The sequence below is a fragment of the Physeter macrocephalus genome, unplaced genomic scaffold, assembly GCF_002837175.3.
Source record: "Physeter macrocephalus isolate SW-GA unplaced genomic scaffold, ASM283717v5 random_58, whole genome shotgun sequence".
In the NCBI taxonomy this organism is placed as follows: Eukaryota; Metazoa; Chordata; class Mammalia; order Artiodactyla; family Physeteridae; genus Physeter; species Physeter macrocephalus.
In genome coordinates, this window is record NW_021145336.1 from 113,026 (window position 1) to 128,269 (window position 15,244).

General features: G+C 53.5%; 1 protein-coding gene across 1 annotated transcript in view; it reads left to right on the forward strand.

Moving 5' to 3' along the window:
- Positions 1-2,511: 2,511 nt before the first annotated feature.
- The window catches only part of LOC114484817 (uncharacterized), a 31,686-nt gene continuing 18,953 nt past the window's right edge, over positions 2,512-15,244 (forward strand). The window contains exon 1 of the mRNA XM_055082244.1: positions 2,512-2,635. The gene's annotated coding sequence lies outside the window, so the exon portion shown is untranslated. The remainder of the gene's footprint in view (positions 2,636-15,244) is intronic.

Genomic DNA, 15,244 nt, shown 5'->3' on the forward strand with positions numbered 1-15,244 from the left:
GAGGCTAGAGAACAATTTGGGGTTTTAGGAAATTTTCTCCTCAATCACCCTTGATGTGGAAATTGAGAGACTGAGACCCCCAAACAATAATTAAGTGGTTTGCCAAAGCAACACAAGGGACAGAAGTAGGGCTATTACTTTCCATTTTCCGGCATGATATGAGCTCAAAGCACAGGCTCTTCTATCAGACTACCTGGGTTCAAATCCCGCCTCCAGCCCTAACTTGTCCTCGGACCCTGAGCAAGCCCGTTAACATACTGTCCCACTTAACCTCCAAGATTGTGTTGACAGCAACAGGGTAGCATTGGTGAGATTGTGTCAGGAACAGAACCTGGCCTGTAATAATTGCTAAATGAATTCTATTGCTACTGTTTTGCAACGAGGAAAGGCAGGCTCAGAGAAATGATGTTATTTTGACAAGAACACAGGAGAAGCATGATTAGAACTAGGGCCTATTTCCAAAGCAAGTTAAGTGTTGTTCACTCCCAGACTAGTGTTTTTCGAACTGCAAGGCACGACCCATTAGTGGGTCAGAAAATCAGTTCAGCAGGGTCTCAAACATCACTGAAAAAAAAATTAAATATCAGAGTGCATCATACATAGGGTAAATAGCATTTGGTTGCACCTCACAGCTTGTGGGATCTTAGTTCCCCAACCAGGGACTGAACCCGGGCCCTCAGCAGTGAGAGCATAGAGTTCTAACCACTGGACTGCCAGGGAGTTCCCTTTGGTGACACTTTTGTTTCACGGGATTGTAAGTATACACCTGTGTGTTCTTGGTCTTTTTTTTTTTTGATTGCGCCAGGGATCTTAGTTCCCCAACCAGGGATTGAACCCGGGCCCTCGGCAGTGAAAGTGCCCAGTCCTAACCGCTGGGCCACCAGGGAATTCCTACTAGGTCTTAAAATAGTTTGAAAGCCATTACCCTTTACTACTAGTGCCCCTACAATTTCAGACACAAGCACACGGAAGCTTTCAGTGAGATCTCTGTGTCTTGTAATCCATCCTGTTTCCCAGGAGGGGCAGGGATTCGAGCTAGCCCAGGAAGACTTAGAGGTAGGGGAATGGGCTATGAGCTGTTCATCCTGGAGTGGAGTAAATCGAGTAGGCCAGAGTAACCTTGAGTCTAGATTAGAGCAGAAGGGCTACTTTTTGAAGCAAATATTCCTCGAGAGCCCACTCTGTGCCAGGACCTTTACTGGTTAGTGTTAGGTACACAGCGATGACTAAGATAGTCCTGGACTCTTCCTTCTTGGGGCTCACTGTGCAGTGGAGGAGACAGATCTGTTACCAGGCAGTGAGAGGCTAAAATGGTCAGGGTTGTAGGGGGGAGGCTCTGGTCAGAGTGTGATGGGGAAGACCAGGAATTAGGAACACAGAGCAAAGAGTTCCAAGCTGGAGACCCACCAGCAGAGGGCTAGTTCCAGCAGTAGGTTTACCTCTGGGGAAACTACCACCCCTGAGTAGGACTTTGCCTGAGACACTCTCGCAGACTTTGGTGGACCCAGGGTTCTTCAACTCCCAGCCAGGCCTTCTGTGTGGCATTACTGGAACCCAAATTCATAAAGTAGAAAGCCCCACCCAACCCATGAGAGAGCAGGGACTGGGATCCGGATGTCTCACAGCTGTCTACTACACTAGCTAATACACGGGCCAGAATCTGTGCAAAGCTCTCCCCCCCCGCCCAGGGCGATTTTAAGGCCTTTGTAGTCCCAAGTTACCCCGTAAAAAAGTTCTATCTCATATTTAATTGCATATATATCATGAGCAGATAGGATTAATATTTTGGAGTTATAGCATGTCTAATTGACATACACCGTTCTGTTTACATAAAATAGCCCAATAGCCCAGGGACGCAGCTATGATTGTTTCCATTTTGCAGATGTGGCTACTGAGGCACAGAAAATGGTAAAGCCTTTTGCCCACAGTCACCAGTAAGGAAATGCAAAGCTGGGTTTGTGTGGCTTCAGAGCCTGTGCTGAACCATGAGAGGAAATACTGAAAAGGAAACCCTTCCTAACGCCCGCTCCAAGGCTCTTTAAGAGCCTCGGAACCTGAACTAAAAGCGAGAGAAGAGTAAAACCAGATCAAAGCGTATGTAAATAAGGACCGGGGGCTGCCGGGAAATATCATCGCGGCTAGCCTACAGGGAAAGCGGGCGTCAGAGTCTTACTGAGCCTGCGCAATCTTCTTTTTTTTTTTTTTTTTTTTTTTCCGCCCGGCGCCTGCGCGAGGCACATCCCTTGCCCACACCGGTTCAAGTTTGCCTAATGTACGCAGGCGCCCTTCTCTGAGTCGGCCACCTCCCCTTCCTTGCGCTTGCGCTCTAGAGCTGTTCGAGTTCCTTTCTCCCTCTCTCACGTCAGTTCCTGTTTGTGGCGGGAGAAGGCGGTATTTCCGTCCAGAGGGTGGGAGGGGGCGGTAAGCGGGGGCTGGGGGGAGGGGGCGGGGGGGCCGCGCCGCGCGAGCCGTTGGGCCTGGCTCCGCTAAGGCGTTGGTGCTGCTGCTGCCGCCGCCGCCGCCGCCGCCGCCGCCGCCGCCGCCGCCAGGAAACACAAGAAGCGGGATCAAGCGTAGCGTGGCGATGGGCAGGAGTAGAACCCCGCCAGAGAGGCTGGGCGGCCGCCGGTGACAGGTGAGTGCGCCAGCGCGTGTCCCCAAGCGCCCCCCCCCCGCGATGGTCGCGTCCGGACCCCCAGCAAAGCCGCACTGGGCCGTACCACCGGTGCCCGCTGGGCGGGGACCGTAGTCCTTGAGCCCCCCCCTTCCGGGACTGAGTTGGGGAGGCTGCGCGGGGGCGGTTGGACTAGCCCCGAGGGGGCGGGGGCGGCGGGCTGTACCACTGAAGCTGCAGGGGGCGCATATCAAAGTGTGGGGACCGAACCACTGAAGGGCTGGAGGCGCAGACCCCTGCGTGCTGGGCTGGGGGTTGAGCCAGTGGGCTGGGAGCGGAGAGCCCGCCTGGTGTGCGAGGGCTAACTAAGCGTTTGAGGGGGCGCGTCTTACCAAGTGTAGGGGGCTGTGGAAATAGTTCTAGAGGGTGCTTAGAGAGGTAGGGGCTTCTGGGGAGGGAGCTGTACCTAGTGTGGCCCGGGTAGCGCCCTCTGGGTTGTACCACTGAGGTCCTGGCGGGAGCCATCCTTAGAACGTAGAGCCGCGGTATATCAAAGGAGGAGGGCTGTGATGTTTATAATTTTGAGGGATGGCGGAGGGACGGTCCCGAGTGGGTGTTCAGGGGAGTACTTTGGGAGCGCTGTAATGCCGAGCGATGAGGAGGGGGTTCTGCCTCCTGTGTTTGGTGGGTGGAGCTTGGGGGTTTACGCTGAGCTGGAGGGGGAATCACCCTTTATTGAACTTCTTATTGACTTTGAGGAGAACTGGATGGTCAGTGGGACTGCTGTCTACCCTAGAACCTTTTCATGTTATTAAACCTTATTTTTAGGTGTGTTGGGACACCTCTGTGGCAAATTCTTCCCATGGTTTTGGCTGGGGCGTGGGGAGAGACGTCTTAGAAGCTTCTTGTTTTCTGAGCTTTCGGCTCCATATTAGGGAGGGGAGGGGGTATGGAGCTTGGATTTGAGGATCTGTGTCCCTGGACCTGCTTAAGACTTGGGAGGAAGGAGTGCTTTGAGGGACATTTCTCCCCGAGGGGAGGGTGGCTGGGACATCTTCATCCTTGGAATTCTGAGCACCCCTTTCCTCTCATTTGGAAGGCACTTGGGCTCAGCAAGAGACCTGGGCGTAATTAGGTCTTCCATGGTCTGCCCTTGAACCTTGTTTACTCTTCCTGTGTCGGAGAAGCATCAGGAGCTCTGGCCTGAGAGTGGTTGGTGGTGGGTGCCAAGGGGCCAGGCACCACCCCAGGCCCCTCCATCCTGGCCATGAGGCCAGACACATGTTTGTGTCTCCTTGGTCCAGCCGCCCATCATGTTTACGCTCCCCACCAGGCGATAACAGTTGGCTTCACCATTAGGTGGCAGTGAGGCTGAGTGCTGTTTTCCCAGCTGTTCCTCTCTGCATAGGCCAAGGGGACTTGGTGGCGGTGCCCCTGCCCCACACTGACCCAGGGAGGAAGTCTGCTCCGAAGGACTTGGGGCGGCCAAATCCCGCATGAATCTGGTTTTTCACTGTGGTTGCTGGGTGGGAGCTTGGCTCCTCAGGCCAGCCTGTGACCTTGGCTTCCTCCGTAACCTTTGTCCTGGGTCTGGAGTTCCCAGAGGGCTGGCCATAAACCCTGATTGACCCAGCTAATGTGGGCTGGTGATGTGGTCAAAGGGGGCAGACAGTCGCTCTGGTCCACATCATCAGCTTCCTAGCTAACTGGTTTCCATGGGTTGTGGTTGCTGGAGAGAACAGTCCCTGAATCTCTGTGAGGCCACGGTGGCTCTGTAGAATTTCTCTGCGCCAGGGGTTTCTTTCTCTGGTCTGCCAGCTTTTCGAGGGTTTGCCTGATGGGATTAACAGCAGTAGCAAAAACAATAATCTTGAGACCAATGGCTGATATTTATTGAGTGCATTCTGTGTGCCATACACTGTTCAGAATGCTTCACATGGATTAACTTGCAGAATGCCCATAGCATTTTGTGTACTGTTGTCATGATCTCCATTTTAGAAGGGGAAACTGAGGCACAGAGTGGCAAATCATTTCCAGAGCTAGTGAATTTTATCGAACATTCACCTTATGTCAGGCATGTGACAGGCCTTTTACACACATGACCTCATTTATTTTTTATTCTTTTATTTTTATATATTTATTTATTTATGGTTGCGTTGGGTCTTAGTTTCTACACGCGGGCTTTCTCTAGTTGCGGCAAGCGGGGGCTACTCTTCATTGTGGTGTGTGGACTTCTCATTGCGGTGGCTTCTCTTGTTGCAGAGCGTGGGCTCTAGGTGTGCGGGCTTCGGTAGTTGTGGCACGCAGGCTTAATAGTTGTGGCTCGCGGGCTCTAGAACGCAGGCTTAGTAGTTGTGGCGCACGGGATTAGTTACTCCGAGACATGTGGGATCTTCCCGGACCAGGGCTCGAACCCGTGTCCCCTGCATTGGCAGGCAGATTCTTAACCACTGTGCCACCAGGGAAGTACCCCATGACCTCATTTAAATCTCAAAACACACCCATGGGGTAGGTATGGTTATGCCTGTTTTATAGACTCCTATGAGCTAGGTAGCAGTGTGATACCCATTGTACAGATGAGGAAACCAAGACACTTGCTATGAAGTGAAATAATTTTCCCGACGTCTCAAAGTTGGAAGTGGTAGAGCTGGGACATGAACCCCTGGCCTCGTTTGGCCTCACAGTAAACCGCTTGTCAACATGTAACTGGAACAGTGGTTTAGTTGAATCCAGGGGTGGATATGGTGTTTCTGTCCATTTTTCAGAGTCAGAAATTGGGGCTCAGGGGAGGAATTGCTTTGTTCTAGGTCTGTCAGACGCTTGGGGGCCAGACTGGGGTTTGAATGAATTCTTTGCTCATGGTCCCAAAGCTGGAGAGGGTCTCTGTCACCTCAAAGCTCCTGCCCTAGACCCTGCCAGCTGCAGGCATTTCCTTCCCCTCACCCTTGGAGCCTAGGGCTGCCATGAGCACCTCTGCCAGCAGCCAGTCTAGCAGTTTCTGGGCTTGCTGATAAAACTTGGTCCCTCTTCAGAGTTGAGCCAGGGCATCTTTTTTTTTTTTTTTTTTTTTTTGTGGTACGCGGGCCTCTCACTGTGGCATCTTTTAACCTGGGGCAGAATGTCTGCTGGGAGCCGGGAGGAAACAGCAGGAGAGACATGTAGGGGGTGACACAGCTACGAGGGGACCCGTGTTTGAGGTCCCTGCACAAGGATGGTGTAGTGGGCATGTGTGCAAGTTCTGGTGCTTTCATGTTCTAGTTGTGTGACCTTGGGCCACAGTATTCACCTCTGTGCAATGGGCTCAGAATGACATCCCCCTCAGGCTTTCATGAGGATTAAATGAATGAATCCAAGAGAAGCGCCTAGAATGGTGCCTGGCCCTGAATAAATGCTCCGGTGGCAGTCTGAGGGCATCGATCCTTCCCCACCACCCCCACCCTCAGTCCTCTCAGGCATCATCCTGGAATCCAGCCCCCAAGCCTGGCCCAGCCAGGATCCAGGAATCTGCAGTCCTGGTTTCTAAACTCTGTAAAGAGCTGTACCGAAGTGCTTCAGTGCTTCAAATCCAGCCCTACCACTTGCTGCCTGTGCGACTCTGAGCATGTTCTCAATTCTTCTGAGCTCATTTCATCATTTGTGTCATGGGATGATGATAATTCCCTCCTGATAGGTTGTTGTGAAGGTTAAACGGGTTAATTTCTGGAGAGCACTTATAACTGTGCAGGTGTAACAGTAAGCCTGCAGTAAATGTTTCCTGTTATCACTATTTAAGAAGAGTGCTTGGGGCTTCCCTGGTGGCGCAGTGGTTGAGAGTCCGCCTGCCGATGCAGGGGACACGGGTTTGTGCCCCGGTCTGGGAGGATCCCACATGCCGCGGAGCGGCTGGGCCCGTGAGCCGTGGCCGCTGAGCCTGCGTGTCCGGAGCCTGTGCTTCGCAACGGGAGAGACCACAGCAGTGAGAGGCCCGCGTACTGCAAAAAAAAAAGGAAGAGTGCTTGGCACATGGTGAGCCCTCGGGATATCTTAACAATTGTAATTCTTATTACTTCTGCTAGGATTTTGATTGAAGGCCCTTCCCAGGTTACAGAGCCTTGTGAGGTAACACCAGGAGGAGGGCAGGGCTGAAATTAGCATCTCCATTTTCCACGTGAGGAAACAGGAGATTCTGGAGGCTTGAGGGGCGGGGCAAATGCAGCCCCCAGGTGCCCGCTATCTCCTACACAGTTGCTGCCCGGAGCCCCTCCTCGAGGTCGAAATTCTAGCTCCTTTCCAGATGTCATACTCTGCTAAACCCTTTTCCTCCTTGTGCTTTTATTGACTCTCCACCGTAGCTCCCAGGAGTGGTGGTGACGGCCGTGACCTGGGTGAGAGCAGTCCTTTTGAAGGCCGAGAGGCACAAGGGTGGTGCCCAACAGGGAGGGTAGCAGCAGTGCTTATGGGAGTCAGGGGCCAAGCCTCTCACAGCCTCGCGGGCCTGGGCAGGAAGTGTGGCTTTGATCCCTAAGGCATTGCAGAGCTGAGGAAAGGTTTCATTCATCCACCACCATTTATTGAACACCTGTTCTGTGCCTGGCATTGCTTCAGGTGCTGGGGACACAGTGGGGCATTCAGCAAAGGCCCCTATCCCCGTGGAGCTGAGGGAGATAAACCCTAAACCTGCTGAATAAACAAGGGGCAGGTTAAAGGGAGGTGCTTGGCAATTAAAATCAGGTGCGATGGGCTGTCAGCAAGGCCTCTGAGCTGCTCTCAGATTGACAAGGTGACCTGAGGAGAAGGAACAGCCTTGGGGTGTGGGGGGAACCACAGTGCAAAAGTTGCAGGGAGGACTGAGCTCAGTGAGGTGCAGGGACAGGCTGCACAGAGGCCCGTGTGGCCCTGCAGGGTGAGGCGAGGAGCGGCTGAGGACAGGCAGGGTCACTCAGAGCCTTGTAGACCATCTTGAAGAGCAGCTTGGTCAGATTTAGGGTTTTAGAAGATGCCTTTTGCCATATGAGAGGTTCTCAGGCTTCTGCGTGGGGTGGGGGGAGATTTTAGAGCCGGTCAGGGAGTTTCACATGCCTCCCACTTCCCCCTTGAGTAGAATCTCTGCGGTAGAGAGTGAGGGCCTTGCTGGTTGCCTCCCTCCTCTGTGGTTTTCACACCGTGTTTCCCAGGGCCCATGGCTTTTCCCTTTAGGGACAGATGGGGGAGGCTCAGTGGGCTAATTTTCTGCCCACCCCTCCCCAACCAAACAGCTGATAGCAGATAACAGCACAGAACAACAGTAATACCTGCTAAAAACTGTACTTGCTGATTCTGCCTTCCACTCAGCTTATGGCCTAAGGGCCTGCAACATTCCTGGCACTGCTCTAGAACTTGGAAGACTGGGCCTTATGGGCCTACCTTCTACTGGAGGCAAGTACCCAGCAAACAAACTAATAATAGGACATCAGGTTGTGATGAACGTTTCAAAGGCAAAATGAATGGGGGTCAGGGGAAAGAGAGAGTGGGGACGTTATGTTTTAGCTGGAATGATCAGGGAGGGCCTCCCTGGGGAGGTGACCTGTAGGTAGGACTGGTGTGCAGTGAAGAGCCATGGGAGACTTGAGTGAAAACCCCTCAGACCGAGGAGGAATCAGCTGTGGTTCCCACCTCCCGGGGTGAGAATTGAGGCCTGGAGAGCCTTGGTAATCTGTGCGGGGTCCCCCAACACTGACAGGCTTTGTATTTGGGCAGAGTGGCTCCAGAGTCCCCCCAGCCCAGGAAGGTGCTTGGTAACCATGGACTTCTAATCCCACACCTGAGCCTGGAACTTAAGGCTTAACACAGTAAGCAGGAGCCTGGCTGTTGATTTTCCCAGGCTCAATCTGGAGTGTCTTCCTGGAAGGAGCAGAGCCCCTCAGAGCAAACATCCTTGGGCCTCCAGAAATCCCTTGGGATGGGGGGGATGGAAAGGAGTATTTTTCTCAGTTGATCTCCAATCCTCTGGAGGACCCAGGGACACCCCTCCCTGGGCCCCTCTTCAACTTCCCAAGAGCTCTCAGTGGAAGGCTCTCAGGCACCAGGCCTCTGGGCTGCACGGTGGGGTGGTTCCGTGGCAGGCTCTTCTGGACAGCCAGCCAAGCAGCAGGAGGCCCAGCTTGGGGAGACAGCCCTGGGAGCAGACCGAGAGGGAGAGAGGGAGGGAGGGAGGGAGCAGGAGTGGGAGGGGTGGTGGAGTGGGAGCTCAGCCTGGCCCCTTGGGGGCAGGACCTGCTGCCAACTCGGCACCCACGTCAGGTCCCCGCTGTCCTGGGTGCGGGAACAGGGGGCAGCAAGCCAGGGCTGGCCGAGGAGAGACTACATGTCGGAGGTTCCTGCAGGAAGTTCCTCAGGCCCAGCTGTCCTGCCCAGGAAGCTCTTCCGCAGATGTTGTTTCTAAGGGTGAGGCCAGAAATCCAAGGCTGCCTTGGTTTGCCACCTTGTGGGCCCTTTCCAAACGGGCTGGGGTGGCTGCCGCTCCTTTGCCCCCCTCCCCAGGCCTTTGCAGCCTGGTTTCAAGGTGTTCATCATCTGTGTAGTGGCCTGGGCTGGGGGCAGCCAACCTACGTGTGAACCCTGCTCCTGGCTCCTGTCTTGGTTGCCATGCAACGGTGGGGGCCTGATTTCATCCCTTGGAGATGCATTTTGCTCAGCTGACGGCACATCCCTGCCGAGAGGGGCTGTAGGGGGGATTCAGGGAGCTAACGTGTCAGAAAGTGTGTGGCGTGGGGCCTCCAGAGAAGGTGCTCAGTGGATCTGAGCTGCTGTTGCTGGAGGTTGTCAGGCTGGGCACCTGAGAACAGAGAAGGGGCTCTGGATGTGGCCAGCCGGGGCTTATTGGTTGGCAGGGAAGGAGTGGCAGGCCAATGAGCTGAGGTTCCCACTGGGGAGGGCACCGGACAGGAACACTCATCACGCCCGTTGCTGAGCAGGGGCTCAGCCAGACGCTACGAGCGCTCCGTGCTTGCTCTTTCAGACACACAGCAGACCATGAGGTAGGCAGCGGTCACCCCATTTTGTGGAGAGGAAACTGAGGTGCAGAGCGCTACATAGGATGCCCGTGTATTGCTGAGAGCTGGCGGGGTGGGCTCTCTGTGCCAGGCACTGCTCCAGGGCTGTATGCGCCTGCTTCTCACCACGACCTGGGAGCTCGGTGCAGCTCTTCTCCCCACATGAAGGCCCGGGAGGTCATTGGATTTACCCAAAGTTAAAGTTTTAATAGGTGACAGACATGAAATTTGAACCCAGCTCTATCTGGGGTCAAGTCTGCCTTTTTAAGACTGGCTCTTCTGCCTCTGACCAATGCCATGGCCATTCTTTCTGGGATTGTTACTGCTGTTCTTTTTTGCTTTCTCTTCTTCTGGACAGAGCTGGCACAAGGTAAGCCTCAGTCGTCCTGGAAATGAGTGAGTTAGATCCACCTGATGCCTGCTTGGGAGAGGGGTTGCGGCTGCCTCTCATGCCCGTGGAGCCCTGACCTTGGCCAGCTCCATCCTTCCCCAGAGGCCATGGGGATGGGATGAGGGTGGAAGGCACTGATTCCTGAATGGCCTCTGGAGCCAGCTTTGGCTGTTTCTGGTCATTTGTATATTCCATTCTCTCACCAGATAATTTACCGAGTACCTACTTTGTGCCATGTATAGTTCTGGACACCGGGGAGCAGCACCTAGTCTAGAGGAGGCCGCCGAGAGGTGATGTTTGCCTTACTGGTGCTCCGAGGAAGGGAACAGAGATCTAAGCTGGCCATGGTGGGTGGGGGGTGCGTTGGGGAAGTCTCCTGAGGTGAGGCATTCAGGAATGGGCCAGGCAGGGTAGAGTCTGGGTAAAGGCCCTGAGGTGGGAGGTAACTTGATGTGGTGGTGATACTGAGAGTAGGCCACTGTGGTGGAGCTGGGGGAGAGGGAGGGAGTGGAGGGTGGTGGGACCCAGGTTGTTTGGGTAGGTCTGGGGTCTCCTAGGGCCGTGCTTCTCAAACTGGTGTCCAGAGACCTAGGTCGGGGGTGGCCGGTGAGGGTGTTGAGCATGTGTTTTGGGGTGGTGTCTGCGAGTTGTCTGCTTTCTTTCTAGCTGTGTGTTTTCATTTATATGATATTTTTTAAAAGGTTAATATGGGCATGTCATGAATCATCTGGCTGATTCCTTTTAACCAGCTAGTGACAGTATTATCATAGCTGCCACTTCCATAGCTCTGGCTAAGTGAGGCTCAGGCTGGCCCTTGACTTTGGAGTTCACCTTTGTGTAGTTGCTTCCCGTCTTCTACCGGTGAGCCGGCCTCACCCCCAGCTGTGCTGGAAGCACGTTTCATTGGGTTACCACGACGACCCTGGGTTGTCAAAAAAGGCATCTTTTGAAATAACATAATAAATGCTTGGTCTGGTTGGTATTAAGATCAGATTTTATAGCCGGAGGATGCTGATGTTCAGAGAAGCCTCCCTTGCAGCCTGGAAGTGGAAGTCAGGATTTGAGTCCAGCAGGACTCCAGGTGTGGGTTTGGGCCTCGGAGCCCTGTTCCAGCTGTCTGGAGTGAGCAGGTCAGGGTCATGGCTCCGGAGTGATGGTGTAGTGTGGGAGCATCTCCTCGGCAGGGATGACCCAGCCCTCGGGCCTGTGAGCATCCATAGTACTTGGCTCACCCTCACCCCCGCCCCTGCCCTCAGGCTCCTGGTGCCTCGTTAAGAGAGGTTCTATAGAGCTACACCTCCAATATGCTAGCCACTAGCCATGTGTGCCTATTTAAATTTTAAGTAATTAAAATTAAAGTGAAAATTTAGTTCTTTAGTTGGACTAGCCCCAGTAGCCACATTTCCATCATTACAGAAAATTCTGTTGTCTCGATCAGCCGTGTCCTGCACTCACCGGCTGTTATGGTCTTGGGCACACAGTTTATTCTCTCTGGGTCTCTTGTTTCCTCTTCCAAAGAATGGGGATGGTAATAATATCTACCTCACAGGGTGGCTGTGAGGATTATTAATATGAATCCAGGCCTGGCATGTTGTGAGCGCTCAGTAAGTGTTAGCCCTGGTTAGGACCCTGCCTGTTTGCTCCAAGGTGCCCTAGGGATGACGTGGGGACTCACACCATCAGGCCCTGCCTCAGGGCACGGCGGGGAGGCAGGCAGAGGATGGTGGTGCAGAGCCGCTCCTGTGAGGAAGGAACCCCTCAGCCAGATGGGAGGGGCTGTGTGTGTGTGTGTGTGTGTGTGTGTGTGTCTGTCTGTCTGTGTGTGTCTGTGTGTGTGTGTGTGTGTGTGTCGGGGCAGCCCTGTTCTTCTGCAGGGCATCAAGGATGGTAAGGGAGGGCTGGCTGGGGTGAGGGAGGGGCTCGGTTTCTTGGGAGTGAGGGTAGAGGGAGGTGGAAGAGGCTCAGGCTGGGACACCGTGATGCAGTCTCCTCCGCTGTGTCCTAGCTGTCCAGCCTTCCTGTCCTCAGTTTCCCCCATCTGTGAAGTATGGGTCCTTGTGGTCCCCAAGTGAGCCAGGTGGTGGGAGTGTTGGGCCAGTGCATAGGGCTTCTTCTGGGCACAATTGCTGGAGAAGGCTGGGATGCAGCTCCTGCCTCACTGGGGCCACGGGATTCCACACACTGCACCCTCTTCAAGCTGACACTTGCCATCTCTCTCCAAGAAATAGCCACAGCCCTTTGTTGGTTTTTGGTTTTTGGTTTTTGTTTTTTGTTTTTGCTGCACCGCGAGGCTTGCAGGATCTTAGTTCCCCGACCAGAGACCCAGGCCCTGGCAGTGAGAGTGCCGAGTTCTAACCACTGGACCTCCAGGGAATCCTAGCCACAGCCCTTATAGTGGCCTCCCAGGCCCTGCCCAGCCAGGTCCCCGGCTTCCTCTGTAGCTACCCGTGCCTCGCTCCCCTCCGCCACCTCCTGTGTCTCACGCAGGCCACACCTTGGCACTGTTCTTCCTTGCCCTGGACCATTCTCCCCCAGGTCTCCATGTGGCTGCCTCATCTCTTTCAGGTTTGTGCTCAGATTTCACTGTCTCAGTGAGCCCTGCTCTGACCACCGTTTATAAAATCAGAAACCCTTGCCCGCTTCCCACACACCTAGTTCTCTATATGCTTCTTTTCTCCATAACATTTGTCATTCTGGTGTACTGTATAACTTATCTGTTTATTTAAATTATTTATTTGTTTTAATGCCTGTCCAACCGCCACCCCCCCCCAACCATAAATTCTTCCAGGACAGGGAGTTCTGTTTTGGTCACTGCTGACTCTCTTGATGACCAGAGCAGCGCTGACACAGCAAGGGTGCCATATTTGTGGAATGAGTGAATGCAGGTTTTTTTGTTTCCCCTCCATTTGGCAGAACTCTGAGCTCAGAAGCTGTGGTTCTGTTTGCCACCCCCACCCTGAATTGATGAAAGCTCTGGGCCTGGCCCTGGCTGGGTGGGGCTGGGGACACAGTGCTGACCAGGACTGGCCCTGTCTCTGCCTCGTAGAACTCTGAGTCTGGTGTGGGAGGAGCCATTACCCGGATAATTAATTATACGAGTGACTGAGCATGGTAGAGGTGGTAAGTGCTGTGAGGGGACAGGAAAGCCGAGCTCTGAAGGTCTGTGACTCGTGAGGCAGGGGGCAGTCACGGCAGGCTTCCCTGAGGAAACAAGGATTTGGCAGGTGAAGATGGGTGGGGGGCTAGCATGTGCAAAGGCCCTGGGGTGAGAGGGAGAGAGAGAGCAAGGAGTAAAGGGTACAGTGGAGGGGCAGGGAGAGCATGCTGACCAATAAGGCTGGAGAACAGGCAGGGGCCACCTCAAGTGGGCCTTTGTGGCCTCCATAAGGGCCTGTGACGTGATCCCAGAGCAGAGCTGTTTTTGGAGGGTCCCTCTAACTGCGACATGGTGCTCTGGAGTGTTACGGGTCTGTGGCCAGGCAGACTCAAACATTTGACATGATTTCTGTGGGTGCTGAAAGGCAGGCAGAGCAGGGCAGTGTGGGGCTGGTGGCAGGGAGGAGAAAGAAGTCTGCTCTGGTGCTTATTCTTGTCCCAGTATTGTTTGCAGCCCACCCACGTCTTCAGCCTGCCTCCAGTCTTAACCTGCTCCAAGTAGACAGATGGGGCAGTTGTGGGGAGCATGTAGTGCTCAGGAGAAGACAAAGTGTCTTCAATACTGCCTTCTTACCAAAGAGGCAGTATAGGTAAAAATTGACATTACAGAAGCGTGTCATGTAGGAAATGATGGTCCCCATGTCTCCACCTGCTGGGGAAATGCTAACACCTGATAGGTGTTGAGCAGTCATCGTATTGGGCTCTGTTTGAAGGCCTTTACGTGGGTAAATTCATTTAATCCTCACAGCAGCCTGGACCTTTTCTCCATTGTTATCTCTAACCTGCGGATGAGGAAACCTCGGTGGAGAAAGGGGAAGTGATTTGCCCAGGGTCACACAGCAAGTGGCGGAGCTGAGGTTGAAATGCATTTGGTTCCCGAGGCCACCTTCACTCCTGCTCCCATTATTCTGCCTCTGTTGGCCCTTTGGCACAGTTCCTTCTCTGCACATGACATTTGACATACACCTCGTGCCCTCCCGTGGAAGACACTGTTCCCCGTAGGATCCGCTGTTGATCACATAACCACTTTTCTGGAAAGGATGGTGCAGATGAAGTTTATACGTGGTTTGTGAGATGCACGTCAATCTCAGTATTGTCAGCCTGTGAAAAAATAAGCATATCAGAATTGAGGTGATGTGGTGCGTACACGTTTGTGCTTCAGAAAGCGATCAGGTCGATGTTCTCTTGTGCCCTGAGTACACTGAACTCTGACAGGCAGTGTCAGCTTGTCATGTTGAGGTTGGTTCTTGCGCATGGCACGCCTGTGTCATGTTCTCTCTGGTGGGTGGACCTTCACCGAGGGTTGGGTGCTTTGCTGGGCTCTTCCCACACATGAGCCTGCGATGGAGGCACTGCTGTCATCCCCATTGCATTGCAGAGAAAACTGAGACTTGGCGAGGCTATAAGGTTGACGGGCAGGGACGTGAATCCAGGTGTGCCTTAACTCCACAGGCCACTTGGGCCCGTGTGGTCCCAGCCCAGCTCCATACTTCCTGATCAGGTGATGAGGCAAGTCATTTCACCCCTGTGACTTAGTTTCTTCATAAAAACGGAGATGATAATAAGAGTGGCTTGGGAATTCCCTGGCAGTCCAGTGGTTAGGACTCTGCGCTTTCACTGCCTGGGGCCTTGGTTCAATCCCTGGTTGGGGAACCAAGATCCTGCAATCCGTGTGGCGCAGCCAAAAAAAAAGAAAAAGAAAAAGTTTAAATATAATTATAGAAGGAGATTAAAAAAAAAAACCCTCAGCTAAAGAGTGCCTGCCGCATAGGGTTTCTGCGAGAGTTGAATTCTCATGTACAAAGCACTTAGGTGTGCCTGGCATGTGCCAGGTGCTGCGTAGCCATTGACTCTTTCATACTGGCATCATATTAACGGTTGTGACGATACCAGACCCTTGTTGTGGGCATTTAGGTTGCTTCCTGGGTTTCACTATCCCAGCAAAAGTATTCTCAGAACAGCGGTTCTCACCAAGGGGATGGCTTTGCCCCCAAGGGACATTTGGTCATGACGGAAGACATTTTTGATGGTCAGAACGCCGAGGGAGGTTGAGCTGTTGGTTTTAGCAAGTAG